Source organism: Phocoena sinus, chromosome 12 (assembly GCF_008692025.1).
Source record: "Phocoena sinus isolate mPhoSin1 chromosome 12, mPhoSin1.pri, whole genome shotgun sequence".
NCBI classification, from domain to species: domain Eukaryota; kingdom Metazoa; phylum Chordata; class Mammalia; order Artiodactyla; family Phocoenidae; genus Phocoena; species Phocoena sinus.
In genome coordinates this window covers 31,613,248-31,635,132 of record NC_045774.1, presented here as the reverse complement: position 1 = coordinate 31,635,132, position 21,885 = coordinate 31,613,248, and the positions used below count along the sequence as shown (strand labels likewise).

Sequence of the window (21,885 nt, the reverse complement as noted above, 5' to 3'; positions counted from 1 at the left end):
CTGTATTAAGTCAGCTCATGAACTGCTAACCCCACACTTTACGCCGCATTTGAAATTTACAGGGCACTGGGCATCACAGCTGTTTCTGTTTTATCCAAATCGTCCGGGATGCAATCGGCAACATGTGAAGCCATTTCCTGAGCTTAATTGGCCTTGGCTTCTCACTATTCTCAACTTGTCATGTTTAAAGTAAGTAGTCAAAGTAGGTACGTCTGCCTTTTGATTAAAAAAAAAAAAAACCTCATTATCTTCTCTTTGAATCTAGGATTTTTCTACAGTCTTAAGGATCACATAAAGCCACAAAGATGAAGTTTGTCTCAGCTTAATATTCAGGCATACAAAATCAATCTATATTTTTCTCCTTCAATTATTTCAGCGGAGGTGAGGGCAGGAGGTGGTAAATTACTCAACAGCTGTAACATATTTAACTTCTAAAAATAAAGGCAAAATTGCCTTTTGAATGCAAAATAAAAGAAGCTTTGAAAACCAGGAATTCCTTTGTATCCGGTTTGGCTTAAAATTTCACAGATCATTTATAAATAAACAAATCCAAAATAAACAAACAAACAAACTGACCCAAATGGCAAAAAGGCATCTGCAGTTACTCACAAAATAAAGCTGGACACTACTCTGCTCTGGGAGAGTCAAAGGCCAAAATGCAGTCTGGTGAACCAAGCTCATAATTCACAAACTGAAAAAGAAAATCAGCCCAGTATTTTCCAGGGAACATTTCCTGTCTCCCCAGAATGACTTAAAACCTCAAACAAGTTCCAATCATGACGCAAAGGTAACTTCTCCAAAAGGGTACAATGTCAGAAACTGTCCAGAAACCACACAGACAAAAATGATAAGCAAAGGAAACTCAATTCAATTACACACACCCATTGCTTTGATTTAATAAAAGACAACCGTATTTTTCAGAGTCCAATATTAACAGTAATTTAAAATATGTTCAAGTTCAGAACTCCTTTTCAAAGGTACACTAAATTTTTCCAGCAAAAAAACCCTACAGACTATACTGGGAAGAAAACTAGAAGGCAAACCAAGGAATCCAAACTGAAAATTCAAAGGCAAAATCTTACATGTCTAGTAGGTAAAGAGACCTGGCTTGCCTGAAGCTAATAAGTACAGGAGGCACACCCTGTAGGTTATCTTTCCAATTTAAATAGATAAATTGCAGGTATAAAACAAGCACTAATTGAGAACATGCTTTCATTCACTGCTTGCCTTAACCAGTAATAAACGAGACCATCTTTCATCTCCTTGCACAAAACAATATCAAAGAGATTTTTGCACTACTGTTTATCAGCTGAACAGCATCTTCAAAGTACATCTAATTGTTAATGTTTCTGAGGAAGTATCTATTGAAGGAGTAGGAAGAAATGGCCTCCTTCTTAGAGATTTCTTTACCCTAGAGGGTCTGAGGTAATCAACACCAGCATGAAACAGGCTGTAAGACAATCACCAAAGAAAGAAAAAAGAATCATTCCTTGAGTTAACTGCCTACATCTTCACAAGACTTACTTTCGAATAAGTAAACAACAACAGAAGAACAGCTGCTCCAGGGTTATCCAGAGGCCTGGCATAAGAAGTCAAAGCACTCAAGTTCACTGTTCAAACACATGGGTTTTCTGGCCCATGTCAGAAAAGTTCAGCCTGCGAACCGTTTAATTCAGATTTGAGCTAAACGGGCAATTAAAGAATCTCTTTACTACTGTTACATTTTTAAATTTCTCCCACCACTAGAAAACTCATCCTAAAATATAATTGGACTCTTTTAAACAGCAAAAGAGATGAAAAATGTAGAATCAGTCACTAATTTCTGTCAGTTCTCATCCTGCTTTCACCTATATTCAATTAGTATTTATTGTGCAGTTACTACATTAAAAGGCACAGCTAACACTGAGAGGGGTAAAGACTGCATAAGACAGAGGTGTATTTACTACCAAATAGGTGATGTCTGCATTTTTTTTTTTTTTTTTTTGCAGTATGCGGGCCTCTCACTTGTTATGGCCTCTCCCGTTGCTGAGCACAGGCTCTGGACGCGCAGGCTCAGTGGTCATGGCTCACGGGCCCAGCCGCATGTGGGATCTTCCCGGACCAGGGCACGAAACCGTGTCGCCTGCATCAGCAGGCGGACTCTCAACCACTGCGCCACCAGGGAAGCCCTGCATCTGTATTTACACATAGTAAGTTGAGGGTGTTTTGTGTGTTTTTGCTTTCTTAAGTATCTCTGTGTGGTTTACTTTCTATATGGCAAGAGCACTGAAGACCCTTCATGCGTCTAAATAAAAAACTCTATACACATTTGGTTTCAAAAAAGCCAGCAGTCTCTTGAAGATAGGTTCCAGCCATGAATTGTCCACATTTGTGTGCTGGAAAGGGTGAAAAGGGCAGTTTTCTGTGTTGCTGCCAATGGGCTGAACAATTGGCAGTAGCTTGTGTTACAGAAGAAGACCTTCAAGCTGGCTTGCTATACTTGTGCAAAATAACATGCTTTTTCTCCATTTACTCTTATTTTGTTACACCTTTTCCAGTAAAACCCTTCCCTGGCATTTTATACTCATGGTTTTAAATGATCTTGCCTAGGAAAAAGAGTGTTTGAAAATAACGCTTAACAGGTTAACTGAAAACCAATTTCAGCACACACCTAACATTTGAGCATTAAAAGTCTTTCTAGTCTTCTCCATCCATAATATTAATACAGTACTAACTTTGTCCAGGTATTCACTTCTGGGAAGTTCTTCCTGAATGCATCCGGCAAACATTTGGTAAGCACTCAATAAGTTAACACACACGTACACCACCAGGCTGTTTACGCACTGTGGAGAATACCAAAATGAATGAGAAAAGCTCACAGCCCTTAAGAAACTAATCTAGTAATGCAGAGAAAGAGAAAGGGCAGAACTCTGAGGCTGGAGGCGGGGGAGGTGTCAGAGAATCTGTTTTCTGTAAATTTACTGGATGGTTCTTGTGCATACTAAGGTTTAAGAACTAAGGTTTAATGTTTAAGAACTAAGATTTAAGGTTTGAGAACTGTATTCACCGCTGCCCCCAAAAGGCAATAAATTAGTAAGTCATTATTCACTTAAAAAAGGAAACGAAAAAGACTCAACACTAGATCACTCCAATTAGACAGTCACTATAGCTATATTTAAAATATCACTTCTTATGCTGCATAAATTAAGTACACCTAGACATTAAATTGTGTATTGGAAAAATATAAAACTATGATAAAAAGAACTAAACTAAAACTCAGGTTAAGTCCAACTAATGCCACTTAATTTGAATAAGAATTAAAATCCTGCCTATTATCTCAGAAAGCAATTAGAATAATTAAGTGAAAATATACATGAAAATGTTTTGCAAAGTACTTTAAAAGCTTAGCTTATTATTGGTCAAGGAGCAGCTCTGTTTATAATATCCACAGTAAAGAAGACCCTGTCAGGAATAAAAGAGGCAATGAACTAACACTGGTTGGATTTTAAAAATCTATTTTTGGCTTCCAGAACCTTTACTGATGAGTAAAAAAAATCTGCCCAGGTTTGCATCTCTCAGTAGCCAGGTGGTGACATTATCTGACATAGCTTCAATACTGCTTTCATACTTAACATAAATATTATCACATTCATAGCCTGCATTTTTAGTTCAACTGTTTTTCAGATTTATCTGTGCTCATCTATGTAACTTCATGTAGTTCATATATTTAAGTCACAACATGTCAATGACCGCTTCTTCCATGTCTCCGTGCAAAGGTACAGGAATCTCTAGGGTTCCTACCTAGTGGAATGCGGGCTACTGTGATATGGTCAATTTTACTCGATATTGCCAAAATGTTCTCCCAGGATGGTTGTCCCAATTTATATTCTCACCAACAGTGAATGATAATAACAATTTCTCTACATGTTCCCCACCACTTGATATTTTTAGACTTATGGTTATGGTTAAGTCTCTGTTTTAACTTGGATTTCCTAGCTATTAGTGCTTACTGGCCATTTGGTTTCCAGTTCTGTGAATTACCTCCAGTCATCCTCAATTTTTCGATTAGGTTGTCTTTCTTATTAATTTATGGGAATTGTTCACATAAGCTAGCTTTTAATCCTTATAGGATACAGGCTAGAACAGACCATTTTTCTCATATTACTACAAGTATGGGAGTAAGTGATTCATGGCTGACATGCCTAGCCAAGAACGTCACCAAGGAACTGGCCTTTTTTTTTTTTTTTTTTTTTGGTACGCGGGCCTCTCACTGCTGCGGCCTCTCCCGTTGCGGAGCCCAGGCTCCGGACACGCAGGCTCAGCGGCCATGGCTCACGGGCCCAGCTGCTCTGCGGCACGCGGGACCCTCCCGGACCGGGGCACAAACCCATGTCTCCTGCAACAGCAGGCGGACTCTCAACCACTGCGCCACCAGGGAAGCCCGGAACTGGCCTTTTATCCTCCTGCTCTGCCATCTTTAACCAGTAACTTCAGCTTCTTCATTGTAAGACAGCTGCTGCAGCTCTAGACATTATATCCATATTCCAGGCAGAAGGAGGGGAAAAAAGGAAAGAGAAAAACCAGACCCCATATTCAGGAAGCAAAGCTTTCTCAGAAATTCTTAGCTTACATCTCATTGCTCACAGCTGATGACTTTTGAAGGACCTCAAAGAAGACAGCCATTTTTATTTTATTTTTTATTTATTTATTTATTTTGCGGTACGCGGGCCTCCCACTGCCGCGGCCCCTCCCGTTACGGAGCACAGGCTCTGGACCCGCAGGCTCAGCGGCCATGGCTCACGGGCCCAGCCGCTCCGGGGCATGAACCCGCGTCCCCTGGATTGGCAGGCAGACTCTCAACCACTGCGCCACCAGGGAAGCCCAAGACAGCCATTTTTAAATGGGCATAAAATTAGTATAGTAAAGAAAGACGAAAAAGCAAGGTAGGCTACTAGTAATGTCTTTCAAACATGCTTTACAAACATATTCGTAGCCCCGTCGTTCCACTGCAGTACATTTTCATGTATGGAAGTTTATTTTAATAGAGTAAAATTCCTCAATCTTTTCCTTTATCATTTGGGCTTTCTGCTTCCTACTCCCAAACAATGCTTACATTTTCTTCTAAGAATTTTAAAGATTGGCTTTCCGCCTTTAAGCCTATCTATAATGAATTTGGGGATATGAAGTAAGGAATTAAATTTCATCTTTTTCTTGTATAAACAAATAAGTGGACATACCAGCCCTGTTGCTTTCACCTTTCCATACTGATTTAGACCACCTCTATAATATAACAAATTTCCTTATATTAGTTTATATGAAGTTTCTAGCTTATAGCAGGTTCACTGGACTAATTATCCTTGCCCAACAGTTTTTTGGTTTGTTTTGTTTTTTTATAAATTTATTTATTTATTTTTGGCTGTGTTGGGTCTTGGTTGCTGCGCATTGGCTTTTTCCAGTTGCAGCAAGCAGGGGCCACTCTTCGTTTTGGTGTGCAGGCCTCTCATTGCAGTGGCCTCAATCATTGTGGAGCACAGGCTCTAGGCGTGCGGGCCCCAGCAGCTGTGGCACGCGGGCTCAGTAGTTGTGGCTTGCGGGCTCTAGAGTGCAGGCTCAGTAGCTGTGGCGCACGGGCCAGCTGCTCCGCGGCATGTGGGATCCTCTCGGACCAGGGCTGGAACCCGTGTCCCCTGCACTAGCAGGCAGATTCTCAACCACTGCGCCACCAGGGAAGTCCCACCCCAACAGTTTTAATAGCTTTGATATGTGTGGTAGGGCAAGTCTTCCCAACTTGTTCTTCAAAATTACTTTGACCATTCTTGAACACTTGCTCATTTCCACATGACTTTTTTTTGGGGTTTTTTTTTTGTTTTTGCGGTACGCGGGCCTCTCACTGTTGTGGCCTCTCCCGTTGCGGAGCACAGGCTCCGGACGCACAGGCTCAGCGGCCATGGCTCACGGGCCCAGCCTCTCCGCGGCATGTGGGATCTTCCCGGACCGGGGCACAAACCCTTGTCCCCTGCATTGGCAGGTGGACTCTCAACCACTGCGCCACCAGGGAAGCCCCACATGAATTTTAAGATCAACTGTTCCATAAAAACCCTGCGTGGATTTTGAGTGGACTTTCACTGAAATTATTGATGTATTCAGGGAAAACTGGTATGCGTATAATAACAAGCATTCCCATCTATGGACAATGAATAGCTCTCCATTTACTCAGCAGCCATTGTTTTACATCCTTCAATGTTCCATAATTTATCCATAAAGGTTTTACACATCTTGTTAGATTTGTTCATAGATACTCTGCATTATTAGAACTAGAAATAAGATCTTTACATAGCATTTTTAAGTTTGGCAATCCATGATTCAACTGAGTTTTGCACACAAATATTATATAAACCATGAGAAATAATGATTCTTCCTTTCCAATACTTATGCTCATTTCTTTCTTATATTGTATTGACAAGTTTCAAGAACATAAATAAAAGTAATTTTTTACTTTCAACTTAAGAATATTATTATATTGTTAAGTATAAACTTAAATATTATTTTGAAAAATATTATTTAGCATATTAGAAAATTATACTGCATTCCAAATTTAGTTAGTATTTTCAAGAATGTTGGCATTTCATAAAATGCCTTATCTAGCAAAACAATTATGTTTCCCTTTCAGTTAGCAATATGATAAAATCTATTAAAGGAATATGAAATGGCATATTATTCTTACATTTTTGAATTCTAATTGGTTGTAACAGACTTTCTTCCTTTTTTTTTACTGGGTCCTTACATATATTTATGAGTGACATTAGCCTATAGTTTTCTTTCTTTTTTTTTTCCCCATTATTCTGGTCAGTATTTGTTATCAGAGTTATGTTGGTCTTAATATTTTAAGAACAATGCTTTGATATAGTTCTAGAACAGGGAGTTTTCTGTTCCATGGTAATATGAAAACACTTCCCTATAGTTAGGCCCAGCAATTCATATTTTTCAATCTTTTCTATGATTATTATTTTCAAAATTTTCTATATCTTCTGGAGGAAAAATTTATATTTTTCTAGGATTATTTCTATTTTGTTGGTTATTTTTAAAATTATTACCAGAAGTATATCTTCAAAATATCTTCTATTAGGTCTAAGGATGTAAAATTTTTTTCTCATTTTTTTTCCAGCTATAATAGCTAAATGTTTATCCTTTATTGGGCAACTTCCCATCTCTCCCCCACTCACAGAATTAGCTCTTAGGTACCAACTTCATTTTTTTTCCTCTTCTGACTTTTGTTCTTGTCATTAATTCCCTCTTCCTTATTTATCAGGACTTATTCTTGGTTCTCTTTCTATTGTCTTAAATGTAATGCTTAGTTCATTTCAGTTTGTTTTTTTTTTTCATTTAATATGACAGTAATTTAAAGCCATGAAAGTCTGGTTTCAGCTTTTGTGGCCTAGGTTTTGCTATGTAGTGTTTTCCTTGTTACTATGTTCTAACTAATTTATAATTCTAGTTTTTATATTCTTCTTGACCCAAAGTGGTTTCCTCTTCCTCTATTGCTTACACGTATTCCAAGATGTTACAAACACTGGATTTATCCACAGTTGAATGAAATGACAACAAAAAGACCAGCGAATTGATTTTCCATGCATCTCTCTCCATATTTGGTGAGAGATGACAATCAACAATTTAGGCTCACTCTCTATATGGCGTCAACTAGCCCATCGCTGATGATTATAATCAAAGTTGTTCAGTTTACTGATAGGATTTCCCATGAGCCCCTCGCCCTTCCGCTCTCACTGTGCTGCTCACACTCTTGAAACAATTCTTGAGCTCACCTTGACCCCACCCTCTCTCACCCACTTAATGTGGTTTAGTGAAGTTCACCCAGAAGAATACCATGTCATTAGTGAAGCTCACCTGGAGGAATAACATTTCAGCAAGCACCATCTCAAGACTGGAGGATTCCTATGTTATATGCTGGTGGTTCAAACTATCTGTTAGAAGCTATAGCAAGCAAGAGTAAATGAAAAACACTAAAAATCCTACATAGGCTCAAAGAACTGCATTCCAATACGCTCCTGAGCAAAACCCTGGTGAAAATCACCAAACTAATACAAAACAAAACAAACAAGCAAACAAATCAGGAAATATGGAAGGTATACACCCAAATACATAGCAACTTTTTTTTCTAAAAAAATAACAAACCAACCAACCAACCAACCCTAAGGAAAGAGGGAATCCCCTTTAAAAATGGTAATAATAAGAGCATCAGCTAATACTTCCCTAACACTTCCCATGTACCAGGCATTCTGCTGAGAGATTTTGCATATGTTAACTGATCTAACCCTTACTAAGACCCTATGAAGTCAGTTCCATTCTTGTTCCCCTTTCATAGATGATGAAACTAAAGCACACAGCTGGCTACGTGACAAACCCAGGCATTCTGTTTCCAGTAGTGACCCTAACTACTACACTATACACCACATGCTCAATACCAGCGCCCATGGATAACTCTATCAGCTCTATAGTCAAACCTTCATGAAGTCTCTCATCCAAGGGAACAATCCCTTAATTGCTTTATTTTAAATAACAAATTACTAACATGCTTGAGTTCAAAACCTGGCTCAACCAATCAGCTGCTATACAAATGATTTACTCTCCTCAGTTTCCTCATCTGCAAAATGAATTTTTTTAACTTTTTTTTAAATAAATTTATTTATTTTATTTATTTATTTTTGGCTGTGTTGGGTCTTCGTTGCTGTGTGCGGGCTTTCTCTAATTGCAGCGAGCGGGGGCTATTCTTTGTTGCGGTGCACGGGCTTCTCATTGCGGTGGCTTCTCTCGTTGTGGAGCGTGGGGTCTAGGCGCGCAGGCTTCAGTAGTTGCGGCACGTGGGCTCAGTAGTTGTGGCTCACGGGCTTTAGAGCACAGGCTCAGTAATTGTGGCGCAAGGGCTTAGCTGCTCCGCGGCATGTGGGATCTTCCCGGACCAGGGATCGAACCCGTGTCCCCTGCATTGGCAGGCGGATTCTCAACCACTGTGCCACAGGGAAGCCCTGCAAAGTGAATATTGATAGCACCTATCTCATAAATTGAGTGTGGGCTTTAAATGACTTAAAACATTCTATTTATATTACAGAACCTGGTACACGGCAAGCAATCTGTGTCAGAACCATTATAAGAATAGTGTAATCACCATTAATCCATTGTTTCTAGGGGTATTTCCTTCCAATTATAAAAAGTCATCATATATAAGCCTTTTAAAAATCTTTTAAAAATCAAATTCTATAAGACACTGTGGATATTACATATATTAAGTAATCAAATATGTCCCTGGATAAAATTCTTGTGTTATCATCGTACCAGATTCAACTCTAGAGCATGATGTCCATGAAAACAGGAATTTGTGTCTGTTTTGTAAATCATTCTATTTCCATCACTTACAACACTGCTTGGCACCAATATGTGTTTGTAGAATAAATGAGTAAAAAAGTGCTTAATCTCAAGCAATTTAGAAGGAAATGAAGATGTCATGTCCTGGAAAACTATGTTAGATAAAAACTTTTCCACAAAAAGTTTCATGAAATGAAAGAATGGCAAAAGCAATCTTTCCATATTGATGAATGATATACTGCTATTTTAATATACATGTAATTACTAAGTAGTAAATCAAACGCTTAAAAGATTTTATTATTTCATCTATCCTAAAAGTTAATACACCCACGATAACCTAAAAATCATCTGAAGGATGTAAACAGCTTTCCTATGTATTTCTTTTCCTGTTGTCCTTCATCTTCCCTCCAAAATTCCACCTAATCCTCAGGGAGCCAAAGATTTCAGTGGATACAAATGCAAACTTCCCTTTCTTGAAAAGAACTCTATGTCCACAGGATTATTTAACTTTCTTTTCATATCAAATAAATCTTTTTAAAAACAAAATATTAGAGAAATCTTCCAGCTTTTAAGTGGCAGGCGGCCATTATTATTTCACTCATTCAGGATCTATTTATTGAACACTCCCTGTGACTCAGGCACTGGGCTAAACTCTAAGAAAGGTAGAAGGTACGACACAACCCATGTTCTCCAAGCACTCCCCGTCACTGATGGAGACAGACATAAAGGCATAATTATAAAGCAATAGGAAAGGTATACAACAGGCAGGATCACAGAGGAAGGAGAAGCCATCTGATGCGGGGGCGAGGGCAGTGCAAGAAAACTTCACTAGGATGAACACCCTTTTAACTAAACTTTGAAGGTCAGGAGAAGTTTAACAGGTGATGACAAGGGAACACAGGCAGAGGGAGTAACAGATACAAAAGCCCAAGTCATGGAACAACACGGCATGTCCATGAGGAGAATGAGTAATTTGTATTTTGGTATCACTATAACATAGGGCTTACGGTTGAGATTTTTGGGAAATGAGGGAGCAGAGCTGCCGGGAAGAAGGGGTGCTCACCAAAAAGGGTCTTATATCCAGGCCGAGGAAGAGGCTAAGGCACTATTAAGTCTCCCCTGCTCAAGAGGTTCCCATTTCTGTCCTAGAATCACATGTGACACATGGCGAATAAGCAGGACCACTAGCCAAAGCATTCATGTCAACTACGAGCACATGACAACTTATTTATGCTCTAACAATCAAGTTCCCAGACTAGACTGAGAGGTCTCTGACGTCTTATTACAGTTTATACCGCAAACATCTACTGCCGCAATTCCTTTACTTAACAGATGTCAAGAGCCTGCAATCACTAGAAATTATAATTAGCACTGGACACTCATGGATCTTATACTATCTCATCCCAGCTAATCACAGGAGCTCTCTGAGGAAGTGATATTTCAGGCGATACCAGAGAATGAGAAAAGGTCAGCCTACAGGATTTTCAATTCCTATCCTCTACTTACATCCTCAGGTAACGTTTAACAACAAATAACCTCCTCCTTAATACACTTCTACTTGTATTGAAAGTCATCCTTCTCTGAATTCTCCGGTTTCTTGGTCCACTTCCTCTATATTCCTCATTCTCTGAGCATCATTCCAAAACTCAGTACAGCTCATTTCCTTCTCCACTGGAGGCCTCATTCTACTCTGCTTATTTCAAGTTTGTTTTGTTTTGTTTTTAAGGCCATTTGCTTTTTTGATTGCTTTCATATACATTACCTAATTGAGAGGTAATACAATGTAGTGGTTAAGAGTGTAAGTTCAGTAGTCAAACACACCTACAACTCCCAAATCTACCCTTGGTAAAAATGTGATCGTGGTTGCCTCTCTATGCCTGTTTCCCCTCCCATATAAGAGGGATAAGTATATCCAATTCCTACTTGTTTTGAAGATTAAATAAGACACTGCACATAGTAATCAGCATTACACCACAGTTAGCTATTTTATTATTAATCATTCAAGCCAACATCCTAAGGAACTTAAGGAGCTTTTAAACAGATGTGTCCAAGATCAGACAGCCATTATTTCTAATGGAGACGGCCCAAATGTACATTTCTGGCCTTAATCACCAAAGTCACAGTATCAAACTACTGGCCCATATTCATCTCCACTTGGATGATCTATGGTGGCTTTGTCAAAAATCAATCATCAGGCTTCCCTGGTGGTGCAGTGGTTAAGAATCCACCTGCCAATACAGGGGACAAGAGTTCGAGCCCTGGTCCCAGAAGATCCCACATGCCGTGGAACAACTAAGCCCGTGCGCCACAACTACTAAGTCTGCGCTCTAGAGCCCATGAGCCACAGCTACTGAGCCCACATGCCACAACTACTGAAGCCCATGTGCCTAGAGCCCATGCTCCACAAGAGAAGCCACTGCACGCCACTACTAAAGAAAGCCCGCGCACAGCAACGAAGACCCAACACGGCCAAAAATAAACAAGTAAATAAATAAATTTTTTTAGAAATCAATCATTTTCCCACAAAGTCAACTTCCTCTTAGGCTTTCACTTCCGAGTTGCTTCTAACTCCATCTTCTCCTTCACTCAAGTTTGTCATCACTAGCACCTGTCACCTGTTGTTTGCAAAGGTTGGTAGACTCATCCCTTTGTCTTCATTCCCACAGCAAACCCCCTCTCCTCCAAGCCCCCTAAAGTATGGAAATACTGTACAAGCAGAAAGGCAGCTCAGAGCCAGAATATCATGTGGGTAGAAGCTGACCCCGAGCTGACTTCCTGGTTGACTTCCCTGCCAGCAGCCCTGTCCTGTTTCATACTGTATGCAGTTCATGGGGGCCAAAGGAAACCTAAATATAAGATTATCCCGGGCTTCCCTGGTGGCCCTTGGGCTTCCCTGGTGGCGCAGTGGTTGAGAGTCCGCCTGCCGATTCAGGGGACACGGGTTCGTGCCCCAGTCCGGGAGGATCCCACATGCCGTGGAGCAGCTGGGCCCGTGAGCCATGGCCGCTGAGCCTGTGCGTCCGGAGCCTGTGCTCCGCAACGGGAGAGGCCACAGCAGTGAGAGGCCCGCGTACCGCAAAAAAAAAAAAAAAAAAGATTATCCCTTAATAGCACAGAAAAATCAGAAAATGAATCAAAGCAAAAGCTGTGCAAAATCACCTAAAAGATACCAAACAACCCCCAGGTCACTAAGATTTACAGCACTATGACTGAAGGTATTTAAATGACTTAAGAAAAGTTTGTCAACCTTAAGAGTGGCCAGCAATGAGAAGACAGAGAAAAGAAATTCAAAGAGAGTATGTGGTCAGACAGACCCACATACTTAGTCCCTTCTAGCAAGAACAGCTTTATTGTGAGGATGGATGAGGGCAGGGACTGGATCCATTTTGTTGATGGTGTATGAACAAGACACAGCACCTAGCCCTGGAACAGGCATGTAACAGATACAGAAAATATTAATGAATTACTCATAAGCCCTCTCTTATCATTATAACCAACCTTCCAGTTCTGATTCCACACTCACCACTCCCTACCTGGCAGTGTGCCACGTGAGCAACAAGCAGAACTCGCACTAGACAGGATGATGCGAATTTATTCCTCTTGCCCATTATTTCCCACTATAATAAACTGGTATTCTAATAATCGAGAACCTTCTATCTCTTATAAAATTTCACTGTTTGTTTGTAGTTGTTGGGTTTTGGGTTCTTGCTTTTCTTGCTTGGCAAGAGGAGGAAGGGCCTGATTCCTGTTTCCCAAGCCCCATTATTAACAAGATACTGACGGACGAGATCAAATTTGTCTCTCTAAGGTAAAGGCTCAAACTCTGAGCTAAAGTGAACTGAACACTGAACAACATAAACGTCATGCCATGAGGGAAGCCACTGGGCATCAATAAACCTGTCTCTCCTGGCATTCAACACCAGTGCAGGTCTTTCACACCAACCACCCCTGCCAAGTCTTATTTGTCTTTTTTAAATGTCATTTTCAGCTGGCCACAACTTAGCAGCTACAGCAGATCCCTACTGTCTCCTCTGGTTGCATGGAAGGCCTCTCCCCGTCCTCCGGCCATAGCCCAGACCCTCTGCGTTCATCCCAGTCTCGGCACAGATTGTACCCCTTTCACCTCCATTCTTCTGCTCCCCCATTTTCTAATCTGATGTACAAACTCTTCCCAAACCTCTTCCTGTACTATCAATTCCTTTAGGTACCTCAATAACACATAATCTGGTCTTTAAATCACTGTCTTATTTTATCTAATTAGCTCATTTTTGATGCTCATTACATAAGCTCAAGTACAAGAATTCTTACCGCTTTTACATCCATTATTCCAAGCATGTATGGGACAAAATACATAGGAAAAATACATGTTTTCCTAATGAATTAAAATACTTGATAATAACCAAATTTTAAAAAGTTAAATTTCTTGTCTATATCAGAGTTGGGTTTGACATTTTTTTCTTCCCTCTGCAAGCCAGAACCATTAGATGTAATTGAATTCTTTAAATCTAAAATACACTTGGTCTTAACAGTAAGGGCTACCATTCAGACTCCTATCTAAGTTTGTATCACTCACATTCAAGTACGTATTTTAATACAACAAAAGTTGACAATAAGGCAAATCAGCTTCCTTTCCACAGGGCCAGGCTATAACCATCATAGCTCCCTCTGGAACACGGCAGACTGCGTCTCGGTGGGCTGCTGTTGACTAGAAGTCAAACAATTATTACCCATTACCTCACAAACTTGCAGAGATGCAAATGTTTGCCAAAAAGATACAGGCCAATGGTGAATGCAGCCAATGATTAATAGTGGCTCCACAAGCCAAACGTTACAGCAGTAGAACTGGCATCACTCTAAAAAGATTTTACGGACGTTATTACATCGGCAAAAATGAAATACTGTGGTGTGCCATAAGTTCTTGTTCCAATGTTTATCTCAAGATAACACCTTCTAAAGGACAGCAGATTGTTCATATTTTTTAAATAAATGAAGTATAATCTCTGGGGACCATTAATCCTTATTAAGTTTCCATGCCCTATAGTGAGTGACCAACCATTTCTCCACCACATCAGGAAAACATGTAATGCAACCGTGATGATTTCTCATAATAACAGTTTACAAAAACTGTTGTACATACAATTTCCTGGGTAAATGTGCATTTAAAATCAGCATTGCATTTAGATAGTCCCCAAACTGGGAAAACTTCAACTTATTAAGCCCCCCAACAAAAAAAACATTCATTCAACAAAAATGTACTGAGTTCCTAAACTAGGAATTAGAGATTTAATGATGATGAACCTGAGTTCCTTAAAATTTAAAGAAGAATTACCTAAAAAGTATGTTTCTAAGAGTCTCAAAATATTTCAAGGTAAATTCAACTTTCTGCTCAATTTTAAACAGTTTATTCAAAACTGTCAGGATTTGAAATATTTCCTAGAAAGGCAAAGTAAAACTTCTAAATCATAATTTATGTCATAAGTGCCTAAGCTAAATACAAACATCCACCATGTTGTATATTTATTTGTTGGCTGCCAAGATCATTTCAAAAGATCGGACAAAAAACTGCTAAGAATAAACAGAAAGCCAGCATTCCAACATGTTGTTATAAATTAGGTATTTGAGTTTAAAAGCTCTTATTCACAAAGTAGATTTGTCCTTCATTACTACTATGAACAGAGATGATATTAAATAACCAATTCACATAACCAGTCACTCTAGAGCAACATCAGAATTATTGACACCTTCCCAGAATTAATACCTGTTTTAAAAGAGAAGACAAAGCAATTATTAGGCCCCTTAGAAAAGTCTAAGCCTAACAAGTCCTTCATGGCATGGGCACAAAGCACTTTTCTGTTCTGTGTACAGAACTCATTTTCCCCTTCTGAGACTACCTAGTCCTGTGCTATTTGTCACTAATGGATTGGGTCATCCCTCAGTGTGACGATTTTGCTCTCTAGGGAATAAAGCAATGAAGTAAAAATGTCCCACTGTCTGATACTCAGGACATACTAGACTACACAAGATGTTGACTCTTAACTGGTTTATGATTTTAAAAGGGAAAATGTTAACTGTAAATGATTATGGAACCATTAAAATCTGATCCAGTACATTGAACATTAAAACACTATATTGTCTAAAGTACACGTCCCTTACCAAAGTAGCCCTCGGACAACTGAATTTTCAATGTCTCCGTAATCGGAAAAAAAGAAAAGATCATGCCGTCTCTAACTCATACACCAAATTAACTAAGTCACATACTAAATTATACCAATTTCATGGAAAGGCCTTCAGGGTACATTACCTACTACAGATAAATACATACTTACATATATATTTTTCTTTTCATTATTGCTCTCCAATCATGCTTGAGTAATCGGATGACTCAAATGTTATAAATAATAATTATTGAACGCAATGTTTCTCACTCTGAAATAATCTGAACTTGTCAGGTCCTTATTCCTCACGTCCCCACTTCTCCATACATCTGATAAAAGTCCGCATTTGTGAACGCCCAAATTACTGAGGGGACACCATAATGACTGCTCAACTCAAATGAAGAGGGCTGCAAAGTAGAAAGGGATCTACTTGTAAGGTAGAGCAATTCTCCCTACGAGTTTTGATGATCAGTTGCTTTTATCATAGAGCAAACGTTTCAACCTTCCAGTCTTCCAATCAGTATAACTCAGTGATAACACTCAAGAGAGAATACTAAAGGGAAAAAGAAAATCTAAAACATTCCATATTTACATGGGAATTTTCCTCCCTAGAAGCTCTCCTTTCCAAAATTCTGGTAAGGAAATACAAGACTTTATCTCCTGATGACTTACCTTCCCCTTTAGAGGGCTACACTTGGGAAAAGCATCAAGTGAATGCTGAGTGCTATCGTTTAGGACTGAAAAAGCTTAAAAGTTTAGTGTTTACCAAAACCTGAAAATATCACCTCACTCCATTCCTCACTTGAGCATTTGTGAAAGCATTTTTAGTAAGTTCTACCAGTCAAAATTCTAAAGAATCACCTGGGTAAATAAGTACATTCATCACTGTTCTTTCAAAAGTTAAATTTACATTCTATAATTTCATTCTATGCAAATATTTTTTAAACATGCAGAAAGGATTACATCTATTCACAGTTCTATTTTTAAATTGCAAAGTTAATTCCAAAAATTAAAAGGATATGTCCCTCCATGGAATCCTGACTATGATTCATATGCCAAAGAATGACTTAGATTTTATACATTTACTTTGGAAACTCTGAGATGCCTGTCAAATTACAAAGCAAGTGCATAAACATTCCAGTGACATTTAACTGCTACCAAACTGCTGAAAGTTGATTTTTAATCATCCACAGCTGCTGGTGGCCATACTACCTCAAACTCTGAACCAAGATTTGATTGTTCTGAGCCCTTTATCCAACATTGAAATCCTCAGGGGAGGATTTTTGCTTTGTTTTTTTTTCCCACACAGCATCCTCAACCCAATGAGCTTAACACGTGGATTGCAGCCATCCACAAACACATGTAGACTCACAGTCACCCGCACACACACACAACTATAACAACACAGCTAGTTACACAACTATTCAGAAACCCTGTTTCCAGTTCTTCAACTACCTTAACAAAAGGTCAGGGGTCCACTAAGAAGAGTATGGACTCAATTATTAGCGGCTCCATTCTGGGACCTATGCTATGTGCTTTCAGCAACCCTATGAGAAACCAGAGGCTCAGAGAAGTGACAAGCTCCAGAGCAAAGCCAGCAAGAGGCAGAGGCAGATTCCGGTGCTGACTGATGGCACGGCCGGACCCCTTCCCTAACTGCCAGGCAGCACAGCCATTCACGCGACGGCAGCTCTCAGCCCCCCTCCCTGCTGCCTGAACCTCCTGCTCTCACCCCTGCCTCTCCTACCCGTTTGTGAAGTATTTAAAACCAACTGTTGGAACAGATGCTCCATAAACTGCCGCAACTATCAGTAACATGGGGAAACCCCGGACGAACTTTCTGGCCAAACCAATACACCAGCAGGCTTCTACTGAAACTATTTCTCCCTTGACTAAATTGTCAGCACTTAGTTGCATAACAGGCTGTTATATCTTCAGAAAGCAGAATGTTAGTGACAAGTTATTTTTACATAAGCTTTCCTTTGTACGGTAATAAGGTCAGAGTAAAATATGCAACCTTCCCCGCATATTTTAGATCCGCAGTAGTCATTTCTAAATAGGCAGTTTCTCAAGCACTTACCTCAGTGGTCAATAATTTCCTTAATCTGAACCATGTATATAATGACTCCACCAGACTCATCTTGTAAAAATGCACTTGCAGTCAAATCTAATTACATGTATATAGCAACAGCTGCTAATAAATTAAATGACATCCTTCACCTAGAGGCACCAAAGGCTCTAACTGATTCAAAAGTTTATAGAGTGACAGAGAATACTGAAATGTAGCACAGTGCTAAATACCTTCTAGACGCCTCCAAAAAAAAGGCAAAATGATTGAATTGTTGGTTTAAGTACTTAAAGAGCAGATTTATCTAAATGCCCACTTAAACTAATGGGTGGAAAAGTAAGCAAACAAGTAAGAATGAGAAAATGTACAAAGATTAAACAAAGAAGGCATAACCAAGTAAGCCACTTAACTAATAACAATGAACTAAAATAAAATAAAATAAAATAATGCCATAGAAAGGGCTGACTACGTAACCAAAATGGCTCCAAAATACAGGCAGCAAATTCAACGGGTTGTGCTAATAAGGAGGTTGAAAGAAAACAACGTTAAACTCAAAGCATTAGAATCATCTGATTTAATTCACTGGAAATTTTACTAGCTACAAATTAAATCCAACTCTTGGCCAATATTACAGTTCAAAACTTCCAGATTTCTTCATTCGATTCTTCCATGATATGAATTACAACAAAAAAAGAAAATAATTTATAAACATACTAAAAATTCAGTAGAATTATAAATATTTATAACCAAAAGAATAAGTAAATAATCCAACCCATGAGTTATTAATTACATTCACTCTAAAATGAACCATGGAAATTATGGATGTGTTTTCCAGAATTGTGACTATGAAGTTCTAACAATACATCTTCTACCTCAACCTTTCTCCAATTCTAAAGGCAGCATTTAATAAAATATACCAAAGAGAATTAGAAAAAAATTTCTATTTTAATATTCACGTTAGTAGAAGACACATTTCCCTCTTTAAATGCCATGACATGATTTCTTGAGGAAAATGAGGGTGTAACCACAAATGACAAAGTCGTTGACTCCGAGGGAATAATGCGTAAAGGAGAAGAGGAAACAGGCATCTGTTTAAACTATACAGAAAATCTCAAAACGGCTTTGATTCTCCGAAAGATGTCCCTAAAAACACATCTGAAAAGACAACCACTCAAAGAAATGCTGACCAGATAAACCCTTGACCAAATTTATGTAACAGTTTCCTATACATGATCATATTAGGAACCACAGAAAAGGTACAGCCTGGAGACAGCACAGTGAAGTCTTGCTTAAAGAGAGTTAGCACAAGAAGTTTAGAAACCTGTGGAACAGTACAAGCGCTTTATCCTTCCCTCATTTTCTTTTACCCATAAAATATGCTAACATTCATCTCCTTTCAGCTCCTGAGAATGTCAGAGGAATAAAGGAAATAATTTTGGATCCTCTAAAGAAAGTTGCTTATCTACCTTCCTTTTTTGTCTCACAATTCAAAAAGCGGCTTACACAGGTTACAATAACTCAATGGGCCAAAAGTAAAAAATCATCGATGGGGCTTCCCTGGTGGCGCAGTGGTTGAGAGTCTGCCTGCCAATGCAGGGGACACGGGTTCAAGCCCTGGTCTGGGAAGATCCCACGTGCCACGGAGCAGCTGGGCCCGTGAGCTACAAATACTGAGCTCTGCGCGTCTGGAGCCTGTGCTCCGCAGCAAGAGAGGCCGCGAGTGAGAGGCCTGCGCGTCTGGAGCCTGTGCTCCGCAGCAAGAGAGGCCGCGACAGTGAGAGGCCCGCGCACCGCGATGAAGTGTGGCCCCCGCTTGCCACAACTAGAGAAAGCCCTCGCACAGAAACGAAGACCCAACACAGCCAAAAATAAATAAATGAATAAATAAATTAAAAAAAAAAAAAAAAATCATCGATGGCAGTATCCACTTTACAATGTACATTCAGATTCATACTTTAATCGCCAAGAACCAGTAGTGAGGCAGCGCAACCCTCAACTCAGCACATTACATGTCCTCTTGCCAGATTAACTGGCCCAAGGCAAGGACTCAGGTCCTGAACTTTAAAATCCAAGTTCCATTTACTTAATATCACTTAATATCCCAAGGTACAGAAAATTTGTATTGGTGAGAAGCTGTATGAAAGAGGACGTCTTATCTACTAGCCGAGCCAAAATAATAACAGTAAGGTAACAACCTAACATATATACCAACATTGAGGTAAGTATACTTACCTCATTATGGTACCTTCCTTACTCATACTACATTTAAAAATCAAAGGCTAACAACAACAACAAAACAATTCAAAAACAGGCATAGGCATTGAAAAGACATTTCTCCAAAGAAGAAATTCGTGTGCCAGTAAGTACATGAAAAGATGCTTGACATCATTAAATCATTAGGGAAATGCAAGTTAAAACTACATTGAGATACCACTTTATTTATACCCATTAGAATGGCTATTATAAATTTTTTAATGGAAAAAACAAGTGCAGGCAAGGATGTAGAGAAACTGGACCCTTTGAGAACTGCTGGTGGGCATGTAAAACAGTATAGCCGCTGTGGAAAACATTTTGACAGTTCCTCAAAAATTTAAGAATTACCACATGACCAAGCAATTCCAGTCTGAAGTACATACCAAAACCAACTGAAAGCAGGGACTCAAATATCTGTATACCAATATTCAAAGCACTATTATTCACAATAGCTAAAAGGTAGAAACAACACTAATGTCCATGAATAAATAGATAAGCAAAATATGGCATAATTTATAGAATGGAACATTATTCAGCCTCAAAAAGAAATGAAATTCTGTCACATGCTATGACATGGATGAATTCTGAAAACATTATGCTAAGTGAAATAAGCCAGACACAAAAGGACAAATACTATATGATTCCACATATATGAAATACCCAGAATAGGCAAATTCAGGGACAAAGTAGAATAAAAGTTTCCTGGGGCTGCTGGGAGAAAGAGGAGGAGTTACTGTTTAATGGATATGGAGGCTATGTTTGGGAGATTAGAGAGTTCTGGAAATAGTAGTGATGTTGCACAACACTGTAAATACACTCAATGCTACTGAATTGTACACTAAAAAGTGGTCAAAATGGTAAATTTATGTACATTTTTATGTATTTTTATGTGTATTTTATCACAATAAAAATTAAACTCAGGGGCTAAATTTATAGTCAGCAACCATTACTTGAAGACATAAGCACAGAAAGGACTTATGACCATTAAAACATCCCCTATTGAATATAGAACCATAAAGCCAGCATTCCGGCTTCTGAATACAAGATTAATACTGTTGCAAATTGATACTACAGTTGTGTTTTCCCAAATAAAATATTACTTATGGTTTCATACCTACCAGAAACTGTGAATTTGATATCTGAGACCAACCAACATGGGGTGGGGGGAGGGCTGGCAATATACTCCAACTCATTAAAAATGAGAAGTGAAGGGGCTTCCCTGGTGGCTCAGTGGTTGAGAGTCTGCCTGCCGATGCAGGGGACACGGGTTCGTGCCCTGGTCCGGGAAGATCCCACATGTCGCAGAGCGGCTGGGCCCGTGAGCCATGGCCGCTGAGCCTGCGCGTCCGGAGCCTGTGCTCCGCAACGGGAGAGGCCACAACAGTGAGAGGCCCGCGTACCGCAAAAAAAAAAAAAAAATGGGAAGTGAAGAAAATGAAGCTCAGAGTTACTTTTCCAAAACCATACAACTTGTTAATGACAAAGACTAGAACAACTCAGGTCTCCAGTCTCCTAAACTAGTGCTCTTTCTACACGCAGTTTAGCTTGACCATTTATTTTACTTATTCTCCCTCTCAAGATATGCATAAACATTCATTTTACAAAAGGTTATTCAAATGTCCTGGGAATTATACTTCAAAGATCACCCTATAACCCTTAAGTCTACCTCCCTTAACTGGACGGGGTCGTTCTCGTACTCCTGATCGCTACAAAATTAAGCTGGCACATTATTCTGTGGGGCATTATTTCAAAAGAACAAAGAAGACTAATAACCTCAAACCCTAGAAAAATGGGAAACCAATATGCCTAAAAGCTTAAGGGTGTCACTTTGCTAACAGGAAGAAGGAACAAAAGATTCTTCACACCTAACTGCCTGACTACAAAAGGACAATCATTCGCGTTACCCACATCCATAATCAAAATGTACCTGCACAGCTTAAGGATCCACAAGTTCAGAAGCACTCAGTTAAGACAAAATTCAAGAATTTATTTGAGAAAAGTGTCCAAGACCTCTCTTGGTTAAAAAGACCAATCAAAAAAAAAAAAAATAAA

The 21,885-nt window shown here is 39.3% G+C and overlaps 1 protein-coding gene across 26 annotated transcripts in view; it reads right to left on the bottom strand.

Moving 5' to 3' along the window:
* EPB41L2 (erythrocyte membrane protein band 4.1 like 2) overlaps window positions 1–21,885 on the bottom strand; it is a 214,590-nt gene that overhangs the window by 165,803 nt on the left and 26,902 nt on the right. The gene's annotated exons all lie outside the window — the stretch shown is intronic.